Source organism: the organism of the source record quoted next, unplaced genomic scaffold, assembly GCF_019419815.1.
Source record: "Pyrus x bretschneideri cultivar Hongxiangsu unplaced genomic scaffold, Pyrus_bretschneideri_v1 Contig42, whole genome shotgun sequence".
Lineage (NCBI taxonomy): Eukaryota > Viridiplantae > Streptophyta > Magnoliopsida > Rosales > Rosaceae > Pyrus > Pyrus x bretschneideri.
In genome coordinates, this window is record NW_025999746.1 from 2,650,282 (window position 1) to 2,665,850 (window position 15,569).

Genomic DNA, 15,569 nt, shown 5'->3' on the forward strand with positions numbered 1-15,569 from the left:
TTCAGAGTGCGGAAGTAAAATACATATAAACATTGAAGTAATTCGAGATAATGAATGACAAAAAATTGAGGTTGATTGAAGCGGAATATCCATGTATGATCAATTATAACATGAATGCAAACAATTAGACTAAACATAGGTGTTATATTCATATTGAAAATGTATTAAAATTAGTGATGCAGATAGATTTTAAAAATAAGTTTATTAAAATTACTGCAATGCAGATTACAAACTGATTTTTGCCTAATGGCAGATAATGAACAACAAAAGACTGGAGCTCGCAAGCATCCTGGATAATATATATGTATTTCAAGTGTTTAAAATCTCTGTCCTTTGTGGATGAGCAGAGATATATATTGTTGAACTGAATTCTTGTATTTTAAAAAACTCTGGGTCTTTTGAAGATGAAAACCTTTTTTATAGAGCGATGAGAATGAATGATGCTTGCAATATAGATCCGGGAATCCCGCTTCCATCTGAAGAAAGCTGGTAAAAAGATGAAAGGTGACTGTGTAATCACGTTGCTTCTTTCACAAACGTTGGATGAATAGTGACTTTTCTTGTCTTTCACTATTGATGAATAGTGATTTCTTGTCTTTCACTATTGATGAATAGTGACTTCTTGTCTTTCACTGTTGATGAATAGTGACTTTTCTTAGGAGGAAATGATGGCAGTTACTGCTGAAGATGCTGTTGGCTGGTACAATCACATGGGCAAATAATGTAGGTTAATAATCGAATGGGTCCTGGGCATCTTGAAGATCTGCTTGATCTGCCCATTTAGAGGGAAGTTGAGATGAGGCATCAGATGCGTCAGAGTCCGAATCTGAACCTTTTCTTTTTTGTAGCATCGCTGCTTCAGCCATGAACTGATGAGCCAAGTCCAGAAGCTGGGAAGACTTATCAAATTTCTCCTTTTTCTTCGAACTGGAGGACTTAGAAGGTTTTCCTTTGAGGGAAGATGACGGACTAATGTATGATAAGGATTGAATTGGCTCCTGGGTTTTTTGCAGCTCAGGAAATTGCTGATGAATTGGCAAAGCTTGTGAGGACGAAGTTGAAACTTTGATTGCCAGTGCCTGAGAAGATGCTTGGGGAAATTCCACTTTTACAAGATCAATAATTTTTTGGTGGTTGAATTTATCCCACCATTTTACCCATCGGGTTCTGTAAATACCACCAGTGTCTACTTCAAAGTTCCATTTGAGAATCCATGGGATCTTATACTTGGTTATGAGCAGTGAAAAAATAGTAACTCTGTTGTCGAAACGACTTCTGTCAAAACTGGGTTGGAAATTGTTTGTGAGCACATGACGAAGGTCATCTGTAATGATAGAAGAGCTTGGGCCATGGGAAGCCCACCAATCTGGAAACCATGCAGGAAACCGCAATCTGAAATTCTTATCAAAGGTTATGAACAATGAATGACTAAAATCTTCCCCATTCGAGTTCGGTAAGGAATTTACCAATATGGAGTGAATGATACAATATTTTGTTTTGATGAGTGGTGCTGTAAATTGGCTTAATAGCAATGCTTTCTGTTTCGAAAAGGATGGCCTGGTAATATTTTAGGCTTTTATAGGATTCAGTTGGTAAGAAATGAAAATTTGGTGGAATGAGTAATTTGGCAATGCGCTATAAGGGTTGGTTTTTGTCGATGTGAAGAGGGACGCTAAAAAGCTTTACTGAATTGGGGTTTTGGATATATGGGGATGTTTTAGCATAGCTAGGTGTTTTGGGTTGTGAAGGTGCTGGAGAACGTACTGAAGAGTAGGGATCATAAGGAGTGGCTAAGGCCGTTTGGTAGTTTGGATGGATATTTCCTATTGTTGATCCTAAAGGAGTGAATCTGTTGGTGATGGTGAGGGCTGATGAAGAGTCGGGAATGGAGTCTTGTTTTATTGGTGCTGGGGTTTGGGTAAGGGTGGCTGGGAGCTTTCGTTGTTGAGTAGGATTAGTACCCATTCTTCCCCTGCAAAAATTCTCTGGTCAGAAAATCTGGTATGCAATTCTGGCTGCCTTTAATGTATTCAATTTCAAAATCAAAAATACTTAATATGGCTTGCCAGCGTGCGAAAATTTGTTTTGATGCAATATTTTGAACGTCTTTTTGTAAAACATGTTTTGCAGATTTGCAATCAACACGAACTAAAAATTTTTGGTTTAATAAGTCATCTTGGAATTTGCTAACGCATAATACAATAGATAAAATCTCTTTTTTAATAGTACTATAGTTGCTTTGAGTCGGATTCCAAATTCCTGAATGGAAACAAACAATTTATTCAGGAGATCCGGAAGAAGTTTTCTGTTTGAGGATACCTCCATAACCGATATCAGAAGCATCGGTCTCAACTATTTTGAGAGAGCCGGGAGTTGGAATGCCAAGGCAAGGTAAAGTCTTGACATGATTCTTTATCTTTCTGACAATGAAAGTATGATTTTGGGACCATGATGGAGGATTCTCCTTGAGACGATACAAAAAGATGAGAAAGGACTTCCCATCCTTGACGAAACGATAGGACAGGGAATACCCGACGAAATAAATACTTTACTTTATACGATTATAGAACACTTCATAGGAACACCTAGCAACGTTACTACGCGTATTCACGACCAACTGAGTAATTTAAGGTGTCCAACCTTAAGTGATTTCAGATGGTATAAAGATATTTTTATATCCAGAGTTATGCTTCGGGAAGATAGTAATCAACCTTTTTGGAAAGAAAAATTTATCAATAGTTTACCAAACCTTTTTGTTCACAAAATTCGGAATGTTTTAGTAAACGAAGAAGGTGTCATACCTTATCATACTCTTACTTATGGTAACATAGCCAATGTTATACAAAAGGAAGGATTGAAAATGTATATCGACATGAAGATTTCAAAACAAGTTAATAAAGATAAATCTATTGCTAAATACAAACTTGGAACGTTTTGTGAACAATATGGTTTACCTCCAATAGCTCCTTCAAGTAAAAAGAAAAAAGCCCAACAAACAAGCAGGTTTTCTAAACATCAATCCAGATTTTATAAAAAACAAAAGATCTTCCAACAAACCTTTCCAAACAAATAAATTTTATGAAAAACCATCTTCAAACAAAAAACCTTTTCGAAAATCTAAAAAGGATTTTCAGAATAAAAAGGGAAAATGCTACAAATGTGGCAAATTTGGTCATTTTGCAAATGAATGTAAAGTTAAGAAGGTTATTAACCAGCTAAAAATCTCTGACGAAGAGAAAGTTCAACTTATCCAGGCTTTAGAAATTAGAAACACCGACTCTAGTCAATCTGATAAAACATTGGATTTTTCCGCCTCAGATTCTAATAGTTCTAGCAACGTTTCTTCGCCAAACATTAAGTTTAGATACACAGACACTTGTTGTAATAAAATTTCAGTACTTAATAAACAAGAAGAACAAGAAGAGTTTTTAATAGAATTAATTAGCAAAATCGATGACCCTGATTTGAAATCTTTTTATTTGAAAAAACTCAAAAATTTAATTTCTCTTCATGAACCTGGCATTAGCCAAACTTCTTCTCAAAAGATTTCTCTCAGTACCACTTTAGAACGTTTTAATAAACCCAAAAAGGAGATCACCATCAAAGATTTGCAAAAAGAAGTTAACCAAATTAAATCGGAAATTAAGTTTTTAAAATCCGAAAATATAGAAATTCGCTTACAACTCAGTAGAGTTCACACCCAAACACTTGAACAAGACAATTCTTCTTCACATTCTGATTCTGATGCACAGTCAAACAAATCTTCTTCTTCAAAAAATCTTGTTTTAAGTCTTTTAGACAAAATTAGAATTCGTAAATGGTATTCAAAAATTAAGATAATAATCGAAGATTTTTCTTTCGAAACCATCGCTTTAATTGATTCAGGTGCAGATTTAAATTGCATTCAAGAATGATTAATACCTACAAAGTATTATCGTAAGTCAACTGAGGTACTTAGCGCTGCAAACCAATCCCCAATGAAATTAAAATATGAGATCCCCAAAGCCCATATTTGTCAACAAAATGTTTGTTTTAAAACTCCATTCGTTTTAATTAAAAATATTTTTGATCCAGTTATTTTAGGACTCCCTTTCATTGCATTAATTTATCCTTTTAAAGTTCATCACAACTATATTTCGACAAAGGTTTTTGGCCAAAAAATTACTTTTGAATTTTGCATGGAAACCGATCTTAAAAAGTTAAAACAACTTCAAAAAGATAATGTTACAAAAACCCTCAACCAGATTACTGCAAAATCCCAACAAATTGAATTTTTGCAAGATAAAATTAAACACAAACGAGTTGAAGAATAGCTCGCAAAAAAATCATTGGTCGAGTCTATTACCCAATTTTCTGACAAACTTATTAAAGAAATTTGTTCTGACTTTCCTAATGCTTTTTGGCACCGAAAACAGCATATTGTTAAACTTCCCTATGTTAAAGATTTTGTTGAGTTAAAAATCCCCACAAAAGTCAGGCCCATTCAGATGAATCAAGAAATTTTAGAATTTTGTAAAACAGAAATCAATCAACTTTTGGAAAAAGGAATTATTCTTAAAAGTAAATCTCCATGGTCTTGCCCTGCTTTTTATGTCCAGAAAAATGCAGAATTAGAACGCGGTGTTCCCCGATTAGTTATTAACTACAAACCTTTAAATGATGTTTTAGAATGGATCCGTTATCCAATTCCTAACAAAAGAGATCTGATAAAAAGACTTTCTCAAGCAACTGTTTTTTCTAAATTCGATATGAAATCAGATTTTTGTCAAATACAAATCCATGAATCTGATAAGTATAAAACTGCTTTTGTAACTCCTTTTGGACATTATGAATGAAATGTAATGCCTTTCGGCTTGAAAAACGCACCAAGTGAATTTTAAAATATTATGAATGAGATTTTTAATCAATACAGCCATTTTTCCATTGTTTATATTGATGATGTTTTAATTTTTTCAAAAACCATAGATGAGCATTGGAAGCATTTGCATGCATTTACTAGGATCATTAGGTCTAATGGGTTAGTCGTCTCGGCAACCAAAATTAAGTTGTTTCAAACCAAGATTAGATTTTTAGGTTACCATATTTACAGGTCTACTATCCAACCAATAGACAGAGTTATCCAGTTCGCTGACAAATTCCCAGATCAAATTATTGATAAAACTCAACTTCAACGATTTCTTGGATCTCTTAATTATGTCTCTGAATTTTATCCTCATCTTCGTCAACAATGTAAACTTTTGTTCGATCGTCTCAAGGAGAATCCTCCATCATGGTCCCAAAATCATACTTCCATTGTCAGAAAGATAAAGAATCATGTCAAGACTTTGCCTTGCCTTGGCATTCCAACTCCCGGCTCTCTCAAAATAGTCGAGACCGATGCTTCTGATATCGGTTATGGAGATATCCTCAAACAGAAAACTTCTTCCGGATCTCTTGAACAAATTGTTCGTTTCCATTCAGGAATTTGGAATCCAACTCAAAGCAATTATAGTACTATTAAAAAAGAGATTTTATCTATTGTATTATGCGTTAGCAAATTCCAAGATGACTTATTAAACCAAAAATTTTTAGTTCGTGTTGATTGCAAATTTGCAAAACATGTTTTACAAAAAGACGTTCAAAATATTGCATCAAAACAGATTTTCGCACGCTGGCAAGCCATATTAAGTATTTTTGATTTTGAAATTGAATACATTAAAGGCAGCCAAAATTGCATACCAGATTTTCTGACCAGAGAATTTTTGCAGGGGAATTTTTGCAGGGGAAGAATGGGTACTAATCCTACTCACCAACGAAGGCTCCCAGCCACCCTTACCCAAACCCCAGCACCAATAAAACAAGAGTCCATTCCCGACTCTTCATCAGCCCTCACCATCACCAACAGATTCACTCCTTTAGGATCAACAATAGGAAATATCCATCTAGACTACCAAACGGCCTTAGCCACCCCTTATGATCCCTACTCTTCAGTACGTTCTCCAGCACCTTCACAACCCAAAACACATAGCTATGCTAAAACATCCCCATATGTCCAAAACCCCAATTCAGAAAAGCTTTTTAGCATCCCTCTTCACATCGACAAAGACCAACCCCCAGAGCGCATTGCCAAATTACTCATTCCACCAAATTTTCATTTCTTACCAACTGAATCCTATAAAAGCCTAAAATATTACCAGGCTATCCTTTCAGAAACAGAAAGCATTGCTATTAAGCTAATTTACAGCACCACTCATCAAAACAAAATATTGTATCATTCACTCCATATTGGAAAATTCTTTACCGAACTCGAATAGGGAATTCCCCTTTATCACACAAAACCCCTTCATACTCAGCATGTTCTCATCCCAAACAACCATTACAATTACTATGATTATATCCAAGCATGGACCAACATTTTCCTCCACCAGACAAAAGATTTTAGTCATTCATGGTTCATAACCTTTGATAAGAATTTCAGATTGCGGTTTCCTGCATGGTTTCCAGATTGGTGGGCTTCCCATGGCCCAAGCTCTTCTATCATTCCAGATGACCTTCGTCATGTGCTCACAAACAATTTCCAACCCAGTTTTGACAGAAGTCGTTTCGACAACAGAGTTACTATTTTTTCACTGCTCATAGCCAAGTATAAGATCCCATGGATTCTCAAATGGAACTTTAAAGTAGACACTGGTGGTATTTACAGAATCCGATGGGTAAAATGGTGGGATAAATTCAACCACCAAAAAATTATTGATCTTGTAAAAGTGGAATTTCCCCAAGCATATTCTCAGGCACTGCCAATCAAAGTTTCAGCTTCGTCCTCACAAGCTTTGCCAATTCATCAGCAATTTCCTGAGTTACTAAAAACCCAGGAGCCAATTCAATCCTTATCAGACATTAGTCTGTCATCTTCCCTCAAAGGAAAACCTTCTAAGTCCTCCAGCTCGAAGAAAAATGAGAAATCTGATAAGTCCTCCCAGCTTCTGGACTTGGCTCAACAGCTTATGGCTGAAGCAGCGATGCTACAAAAAAGAAAAGGTTCAGATTCGAACTCTGACTCATCTGATGCCTCATCTCAACTTCCCACCAAATGGGCAGATCAAGCAAATCTTCAAGATGCCCAGGACCCATTTAATTATTAACCTACATTATTTGCCCATGTGATTGTACCAGCCAACAGCATCTTCAGCAGTAGCTGCCATCATTTCCTCCTCAGAAAAGTCACTATTCATCAACAGTGAAAGACAAGAAATCACTATTCATCAATAGTGAAAGACAAGAAATCACTATTCATCAATAGTGAAAGACAAGAAAAGTCACTATTCATCCAACTTTTGTGAAAGAAGCAACGTGATTACACAGTCACCTTTCATCTTTTTACCAGCTTTCTTCAGATGGAAGCGGGATTCCCGGATCTATATTGCAAGCATCATTCATTCTCATTGCTCTATAAAAAAGGTTTTCATCTTCAAAAGACCCAGAGTTTTTTAAAATACAAGAATTCAGTTCAACAATATATATCTCTGCTCATCCACAAAGGACAGAGATTTTAAACACTTGAAATACATATATATATTTTAAACACTTGAAATACATATATATTATCCAGGATGTCTGCGAGCTCCAGTCTTTTGTTGTTCATTATCTGCCATTAGGCAAAAATCAGTTTGTAATCTGCATTGCAGTAATTTTAATAAACTTATTTTCAAAATCTATCTGCATCACTAATTTTAATACATTTTCAATATGAATATAACACCTATGTTTAGTCTAATTGTTTGCATTCATGTTATAATTGATCATACATGGATATTCCGCTTCAATCAACCTCAATTTTTTGTCATTCATTATCTCGAATTACTTCAATGTTTATATGTATTTTACTTCCGCACTCTGAATTCTATGGAAGGCTTTGCCTCCTACAATATAGAAGGCTATGCCTCCTACCATTAGTTCCACCCCATTTGGTATATATATATATATATATATAAGGATCACTCCCCTGAGCGATGTGGAATCTTACAATCCACCCCCTTAGGGGCCTAATGTCTTCGTCGGCACACCACGACCAAGGTTAAGCTCTGATACCAAATTGTCACATCTCGGCCCGGGCAGGACCACTTCCCAGGCCCGATTCCACAGTAGCACGATATTGTCCGCTTTGGGCCCCAGCACACCCTCACGGTTTTGTTTTTGGGAACTCGCACCAGAGCTTCCCAATGGGTCACCCATCATGGGAGTGCTTTCGCGCACTACTCGCTCAACTTCGGAGTTCCCATGGAATCCGAAGTTAGTGAGCTTCCAAAAGGCCTCGTGCTAGGTAGGGATGAGAATATATATAAGGATCACTCCCCTGGGTGATGTGGGATCTTACATTGGTGTTGGAAGATGCCTCGATGGTGGCTCTAATACTCTTTGCAATAAGATAGAGCTTTACGTCTTGAACACACTTCAAGTAGTTTCTTCCAGATACTTCCAGAGTGGTGAAATCAAACTAATTCAAGTTCGACATGTCCCTAAAATGGAGGGTACAACAAAACGTAGTTAGTCATATGGTGATCCATAAACATACATCATAGGACATTCGGGTTCTATAGACATGTATTGGTTTAATTTAAACATGAAAGCTTCAGGTTTCATGTGGTAAGTTTTGAATGAAAACTTCGCGTTTTAAAGGCACTACATAAATGATAGGTAGGAACACAAAATGCAATATATTGATTGAAGTGTAATGGATTTGAGTTGCTTCGGGAACTTAAGTGTGAGAGCTTCGAGACTACGAAAGGATGTCAACGGTTCAAAGTAGAAAAACAAATTATTGAATCATCAATGTGCAAAAGTGATTTTCAGGTCAATAATTTTGGATTAATTATCTAATTAATGGATTGCAGGTCACTTTTAATTAATTTAATAGATCAGGACCAAACAAGGTCAATCATGGAAGCAAAGTAATGATAGATGGATCATATTAACTTCAATTGGAGATAAACCAAGTGATAATTAAATTAGAATTAATTAGTGTAAACCAAAGTACCCTAAAAAAAATATTTGGGCATGATTTCTAATGCGAGGATGCCAAAAATTGGCATTGGGTGGAAAAAAAATCGGCTCGGCCAAATATGGGCTAGTATCGATGTAGGGATGGGCCCTGCAGCTCGGCTGCAAGCCATTGGGCCTCGAGAAGGGTTGCAAGCCTTCGGGCCGTGTGGTCTGGGTGAGCCCAGTAGTAAAAGCCTTTGGTTTGGGCCAAAATGGGGTGAGGGGGTAGGCCTACCCAAAGGCTGGCTTGTGGGTTGACGTTCGCAAAGCCTAGTCGAAGCTGGGGCTAGGGTCGAGGCAGTGCAAGCCCAGCAGCATGCTGGCGAGTTAGACCGAGGCTAGGGCGAAGCCCAACAAGCAATAGATTGCTACGGGCATGACTAGTCATAGGTTAAGAAAGGCCTAGCAGCTCTGGGCTGTTGGGGTTAGGCTAGTGACGCATGGGACAAAGGCCAAGAAAGCTTCAGGAAAAACCCAAAGGGGCTGTTGTGGTGTGGTCCATGTTTGAGAGGTGCATTGACAGAAGGAAAATTACAATATCGCCTTTGAACTTTAAAGTTTTGTAAAATCTCCGTTGTAACTCCGAATTCAATTCCTTTTGTGTTTACGCTTTCTTATCATCAAGAACTTCGAGAATTTGTGTGTGCGTCTTTGGGTCAAGCCCAAACAATAATTAATTAAGCACTAGGCCTAATTAAGAACACTAAAATGAACAGCCTACTTGCCCATTTCTTTAACAAGTCCAACAAATAAGCCAGAATACCTTAGTCTACAACCCATAATAATGACGGTCCATTGTTGTCTCGAAAAAACAAGCAGTGGAATCCCCAGGGTAGGAAAATACCATTTTCCCCCTTATCAGAAAAGGTGCCTAAATTGTCCGTTGCACATCTGATTTACATCTCGTTCGCACTCATATGTTTGTAAGGACACGCACTAACTAGAAAGTTGAGAAAAAGGTAAAGTTTATAAAGTACTTAATGTCCACGTAGGATTTTCACTTAGTCCGTCAAGGGTAATTTCGTAATTCTTTAGTGCTGGAAATTATATACAATTAAAATTAGGATGGATGTGACAAATTTATCCTCTTTTTTTTTATTTTTCATTTTTTAAGTTTTTAACTATACATGAAAAAATACTTATTATTTTTATTATTTAAATATTTTTAATTTACATCACAATATTTAATTAGACTTGTGGGACCCAATTATGTGCTGCATTAGTACATAACAGAATTTTGACAGAATTGTGACGAAATGATTATATTATTTTGCGACACTTATTTTTAAGGATTATATTGATCGATCTTTAATTTTAGGGACCATCATTATGGGGTGGGTCAACTTCAAGGATCATTTGTGATAAAAACCATTACATTTATAAAAACACTGTTCAGATGCTAATGTTAAAAAAAATTAATAAAACTCAATGGTGGACCCGTGAACCAAGGAGAAAAAGAAGAGAGAAGGTGATTTTAGACACTAGCTGGGTCGTGTTTTTCTTTTTGAAATAATTCGTCGTAAAATATTTAAAGTTTGTTAAAATAAAGAGTGTTGTTGAAGATGAAAAGTTAAAGGGCTCATTAGATGTACTTTTAAAATGATTGAAAGCAATTTTAGAGAAAATGTTTTTTGGTTTCAAAAACGCTTAGAGTGCTTTATGCAATAACCACTAGTTATGTGCTTCTTACATGAAGCACTTTAAGAGCTTTTCTAGAATTTACTTGTATATTTACTAAAGATTGGGTCTAAAAATATTTTCACCAAAAGAGTTTTCAGTCATTTTAAAAGCACAACTAAACGAGCTCAAAGAAGCTAGATACCTATTTTTTTTAACATTGTTCATCGGCTAAACTAGCAAAAAAAAATTAAAATGTTTGAGGTACTCTAGAGTCTCTAATTCATGTACAATAGGTATGGAAAACGTTAAAATTGTTCTTTTACTAGGTGACTAAGGAATGCACGATTACTCATTCTTTAATTTGATATCAAGAGAGCATTGGTAGAAGAAGTTAAGGTTTCATCATAAAACCTATCGGTAATATGGGAAGTAACCCTACTCTTTATAAGCCCTTGTAAGGCTTGTTCTATCACCGATGTGGGATTTTGTAATTCATATTCTCACATGCCCCTCATGTATGAAGGATATTCAAGTCAAGTACATAGGGAACAAATTGAGTGACTTGAAGAACACATGATTGTTAGGCTTCACACATGGCTAATCTGCACTCTGATACCATAAAAAAAAAGTTACAAATTCATCATAAAACCTACCAATATATGAAGTTGCTCAATTCTTTAATAAATCTTATAACGTTTGATGTTCCATTGATGTGAGATTGTCTTTCACACTTTAATCTCAAGTTTTAGTATTAATTCAAGTGAGTTTTAACGAAAAGCCCGTAGTATTATTCATTTTAACGAAAAACCACATTTTTACATTAAAAAGTCAATTTTGATACTATTCATTTTACCTTTTTATTTTGTCCTTATCATTAAAACTTAAAATTTTGAAATCTTTTTTATTAGTTTTCTTTTAATTCAAATCACGGGTGACTAAAGAGAAGCGAACTTCATAGGCGTAGGGACCTAGAAAGATCACAATAATCCAGGGTCCATCCGGCCTTTTTATTCAAAAAATTAAAAATTAGTACTTATTAATCAACTTCACATCCACCCAATGTAATTAATCAGAGGCTCCAGTCTTTTTTCAATATTAAATTATTTGATTTCATTGACTTTACAAAATCTAGGATTTGGATTCTCTCCTAAGCTAATAGAAAAGATCCTTCTCATCAATCATCCTTGGTCGTTAGATTTTGATTCAATGGCTACAATTATTATAATTTTAAAGAGACCTCCTGTTTGTAGTCATTGAATAAAAATCCAACGGCCAAAGATGATCGATGAGGAAGATCATCTTCATTAACTCAGGAGTGGATCCAAGTTCCAAAATCTAAATCCTCATTCCACTTCCCAATATATAAATTAATATTTTATTTAAAAGAGATCACACTCCAATCCCTTCCCCCCATCAGATCCTTTTGTTTTTCATTGTCTTGCTCATGGCTAGGGGTGGGTTCAAAAAACCGAAAATCGAAAAAAACCGACAACCGAACCGGACCGAGGCCGAAAAAAACCGAACCGCAAAAAAACCGAACCGAAATTGTCAAACCGAACCGAACCGAATCTGACCAGTTCGGTTTCGGTTTTTGAGGCTCGGAAACCGAACCGAACCGATATATATATATATATAATTTTTTTGAATATTTATAAATAGTTTAGTCATACAATGATAACAGAACAGAGCATGTTGCCAAGTTGGTTTCAGTGAAAGTTTACAAGCTGGAGGCATGGGTTCGAACCCTCATGCCTCCAGGATTTGTGAGTTATTTTTAATTTTTTAATCTTTTTAAGTTTTAACAAAACCCTTTAACTGTGTCAGTCTCTCTCTCTCATCTCGCCGTCAGATTTCCTCTTTTCCCACCTTCTGCACTGCGCCGTTCCCTCGTCTCTTGCGATTCAGCAAGCCCTTCTGCGACGCTGTTTCTTCGTCTTCTCCAAGCTCTCGCAGTATCTTCTGAAACTCGAACCTGCAGGTCAGTGTTCATATCTTATCTCTCTCACTGCATCTGCTATCGCGTTTTATATTTTGTTCTTTGTTTATGTTATTCTTTTAATTAGAATTTGGTTTGAATTTTTAGTTCACAATTTTTGGTTTAAGCTGATTAAGTTAGTGATTTATATCTTTTTTTCATTCTTTTCATATTTTCTGCTAGTTTTATTTGTCTAATTTTTGTTTATTTGTAGAAAAATATGGTTAGATTTGGTCCCTCTAATCGATTTATATATATATTATCATCGCAATATTTGAGGTAATGTTAAATAGTGATCATTTTTTCTGTAATCTGATTTACTGGTTTTAATATTACCGGAGGAAGTTCGATCATCAGAAAGTTTACTTTGCAGCTCAGTTCTTAATGGGATCTACCAAATACCACTAGTTTTGGATACCCATTTGATTTTTATTGCTCCTTTTTCTAGAACACCTCCACAGGGATCTGATGGCCAATCACATGTTTCAAAAAATGGGCTCGCTGTTGGGGCTTTGGTAGGGATAATTCTGGGTTCTGTTTTTATTGCTCTCATTGTCTTACTTGCTCTTGCCTTTTGCATACGCAAAAATAAAAGGGAGGACAAGATTCCAAGAGCTTTTGGGGGAAATGTCTCTGCTCGCACAAATAATGGTAGAATTGCTTTCCTCTTCTTTTCCTTTCCCTTTTCCTTTTGAAGCTTGGCTTTTTAATATGTTGGAACTATGATTTGAGAGGCACGTGGTTTCTTTGAAACAAGATTTGTTTTTTAGTAGTGTAAATACAAGCATTTTCCTCTTTCCAAATAGACGCAGAAGGGTTAACGCTATTTCTTACAAATATTGAATGGTACTCTGAGTATCGTAAACATTTACATGCTGCACCCTGCTTTATTTTGCAGTAAATACTGAGATGCAAGAGCAGAGGGTAAAAAGTGCGGCTACTGTAACTGATCTCATGCCTCCCCCCGCAGAAATTTTGGTGGTTGATAGGTTACATAGTAAAAATGGATCGATAAAAAGGATAAAATCACCTATCACTGCTACTCCTTATACTGTTGCCTCTCTCTCCAATCAGCAACTAATAGCTTCAGTCAAGAATTTCTTATTGGTGAAGGATCTCTTGGTCGTGTTTACAGAGCAGAGTTCCCTAATGGAAAGGTAAATTTGTTTATTGTTGTTTTCTTCCCTTTCTTTAAAATAGATTTTATGCATGTATAAAGTGACGGCTGAATTAGATACTGTAACAAAGATGTACATTATAAGCTGTTGATGGTGCTGCCATCATTATAGCTTCTGTGGTGGGAACTGAACTGCTGGGATCCCGAGCTAGTTCTCTCCATACACGACACAAATGCAGACACAAATATTGATGGATGTATCTTTATTTTCTTTTTCCTTGCCGTGTGGATTGTAACTAATCTTAATAGACACATTTTTCAAATTATGGCCACCTTTTGCCGATTTAGCTAGTGAGATATGTAATCTCAGCTGAAGTAAAAAGCTAAAATTAGGATAAAATTTAGTTTGTTACCTGCAATATAGACTTTGGTCTTTGATAGTATTAGATGGGGTTATCTCCACCATCTGCTTCTTGCCTTATCTGTTCGGTAGTACTTAGTTTCACTTGCTTAGTACTGTTGGCTATATATATTCTCGCAACCCGAGCTCCTAGGTTTACTGAGGTTGAATTCTCCTGTAATACCACCTCTTTGGTAGTTGTACTAGTTGATTTGTTCTGTTTCTTGCTTTACAAACTAAGATAAATTGTTGATCTCCCTAATCAAGAGGCATAACTTTGTATTGTTGTTTTCCTTTAGCTGGCAGCTGCTGTCTTTTTGCATGTATTTTGTATTCAAATAGTTCTCGTAGAACCTGTTGCCAGTTCCAGTTGCCTGTTGGTTTTGAGAACCTGTTGCCAGTTGCCAGTTGCCTGTTGGTTTTGAAAACTTTTGAAAACCTTTCAGAAATTGTAAATGTAATTGGTTATTTATACATGTTGATTTTGATTTGATAATTGATGTTAAAGACTTTAACATCAGAATGAATGTTGTAAAACAGTGCTTGTTGTCAATATGGACAACAATTTGGGATAAAGAAAGAAAGAAAGAAAGAAAGAAAGAAGAAAAAAAAAAAAAAAAAAAAAAAAAAACCGAACCTGGCCGAAACCGAACCGAGAAAACCGAACCGAATACAAACCGAACCGAACCCAAACCGATAGAAAATCGAACCGAACAGTAATTTCGGTTCGGTTTCCGGTTTTTGCAAAAAACCGAACCGAACGGAACCGAACCCACCCCTACTCACGGCCATTTCTTTCGACTCTTTTTCTCACTGCGACAAAAGGAGTCCCCAGCATGAACAGATTTTTATATTTAACTTTTCAATTTGTAATTTTATATAGCTTATCAATATCATCTTCAAGTGCAAATTAATCTAACAAATAACATTTGTTTTGCAGATTAGAAAATTTAATTCCATTATTTCAACAAAGAAAAAGACATTGAAGTTTAGTTGGCCTAGAATCCAAAGTATGCATTTTACTCTCTATTCCTTTTACAACTTTTATTTCTAAATTATGATTATTTTCTTATTAAATTGATGTCTTGCAATTTCTTTTAATTAATAGCCTAATTTGTTTTAGTTTGTAAAATTTAGTATATATGCTCATATTTCTTATAATTTAAAGGTAGTCAATCTATATTTTTCAATTTTCAGTTATGGAAAAGTATTTCAAAAGAAAATCACAGCCAGAGATATTAGAGTCGTCATCTCCAAAGAGTCCAAAGAACAATGAAAGTAGTTCAAAACAAACTTGTGTGGATTCTACGGAGGTTAACATGGAAACTCTTGAATATGATCTTGGATTACGTAGACCGATTTTGAGTTATCATCCTAATATTCGAGACCAAGTTCAAAGAGCCTATTTGCAAAACAAACCTTGTCAACCACGAACTCAT

At 35.7% G+C, this 15,569-nt stretch overlaps 1 long non-coding RNA gene across 1 annotated transcript; it reads left to right on the plus strand.

The window, feature by feature from the left end:
* Positions 1–12,475: 12,475 nt before the first annotated feature.
* On the plus strand, positions 12,476–14,211 carry LOC103942585. Its single transcript, XR_007251712.1, has 3 exons — positions 12,476–12,616; positions 13,209–13,264; positions 13,512–14,211. It is a non-coding gene; the product is annotated as an uncharacterized LOC103942585 (long non-coding RNA).
* Positions 14,212–15,569: the final 1,358 nt, after the last annotated feature.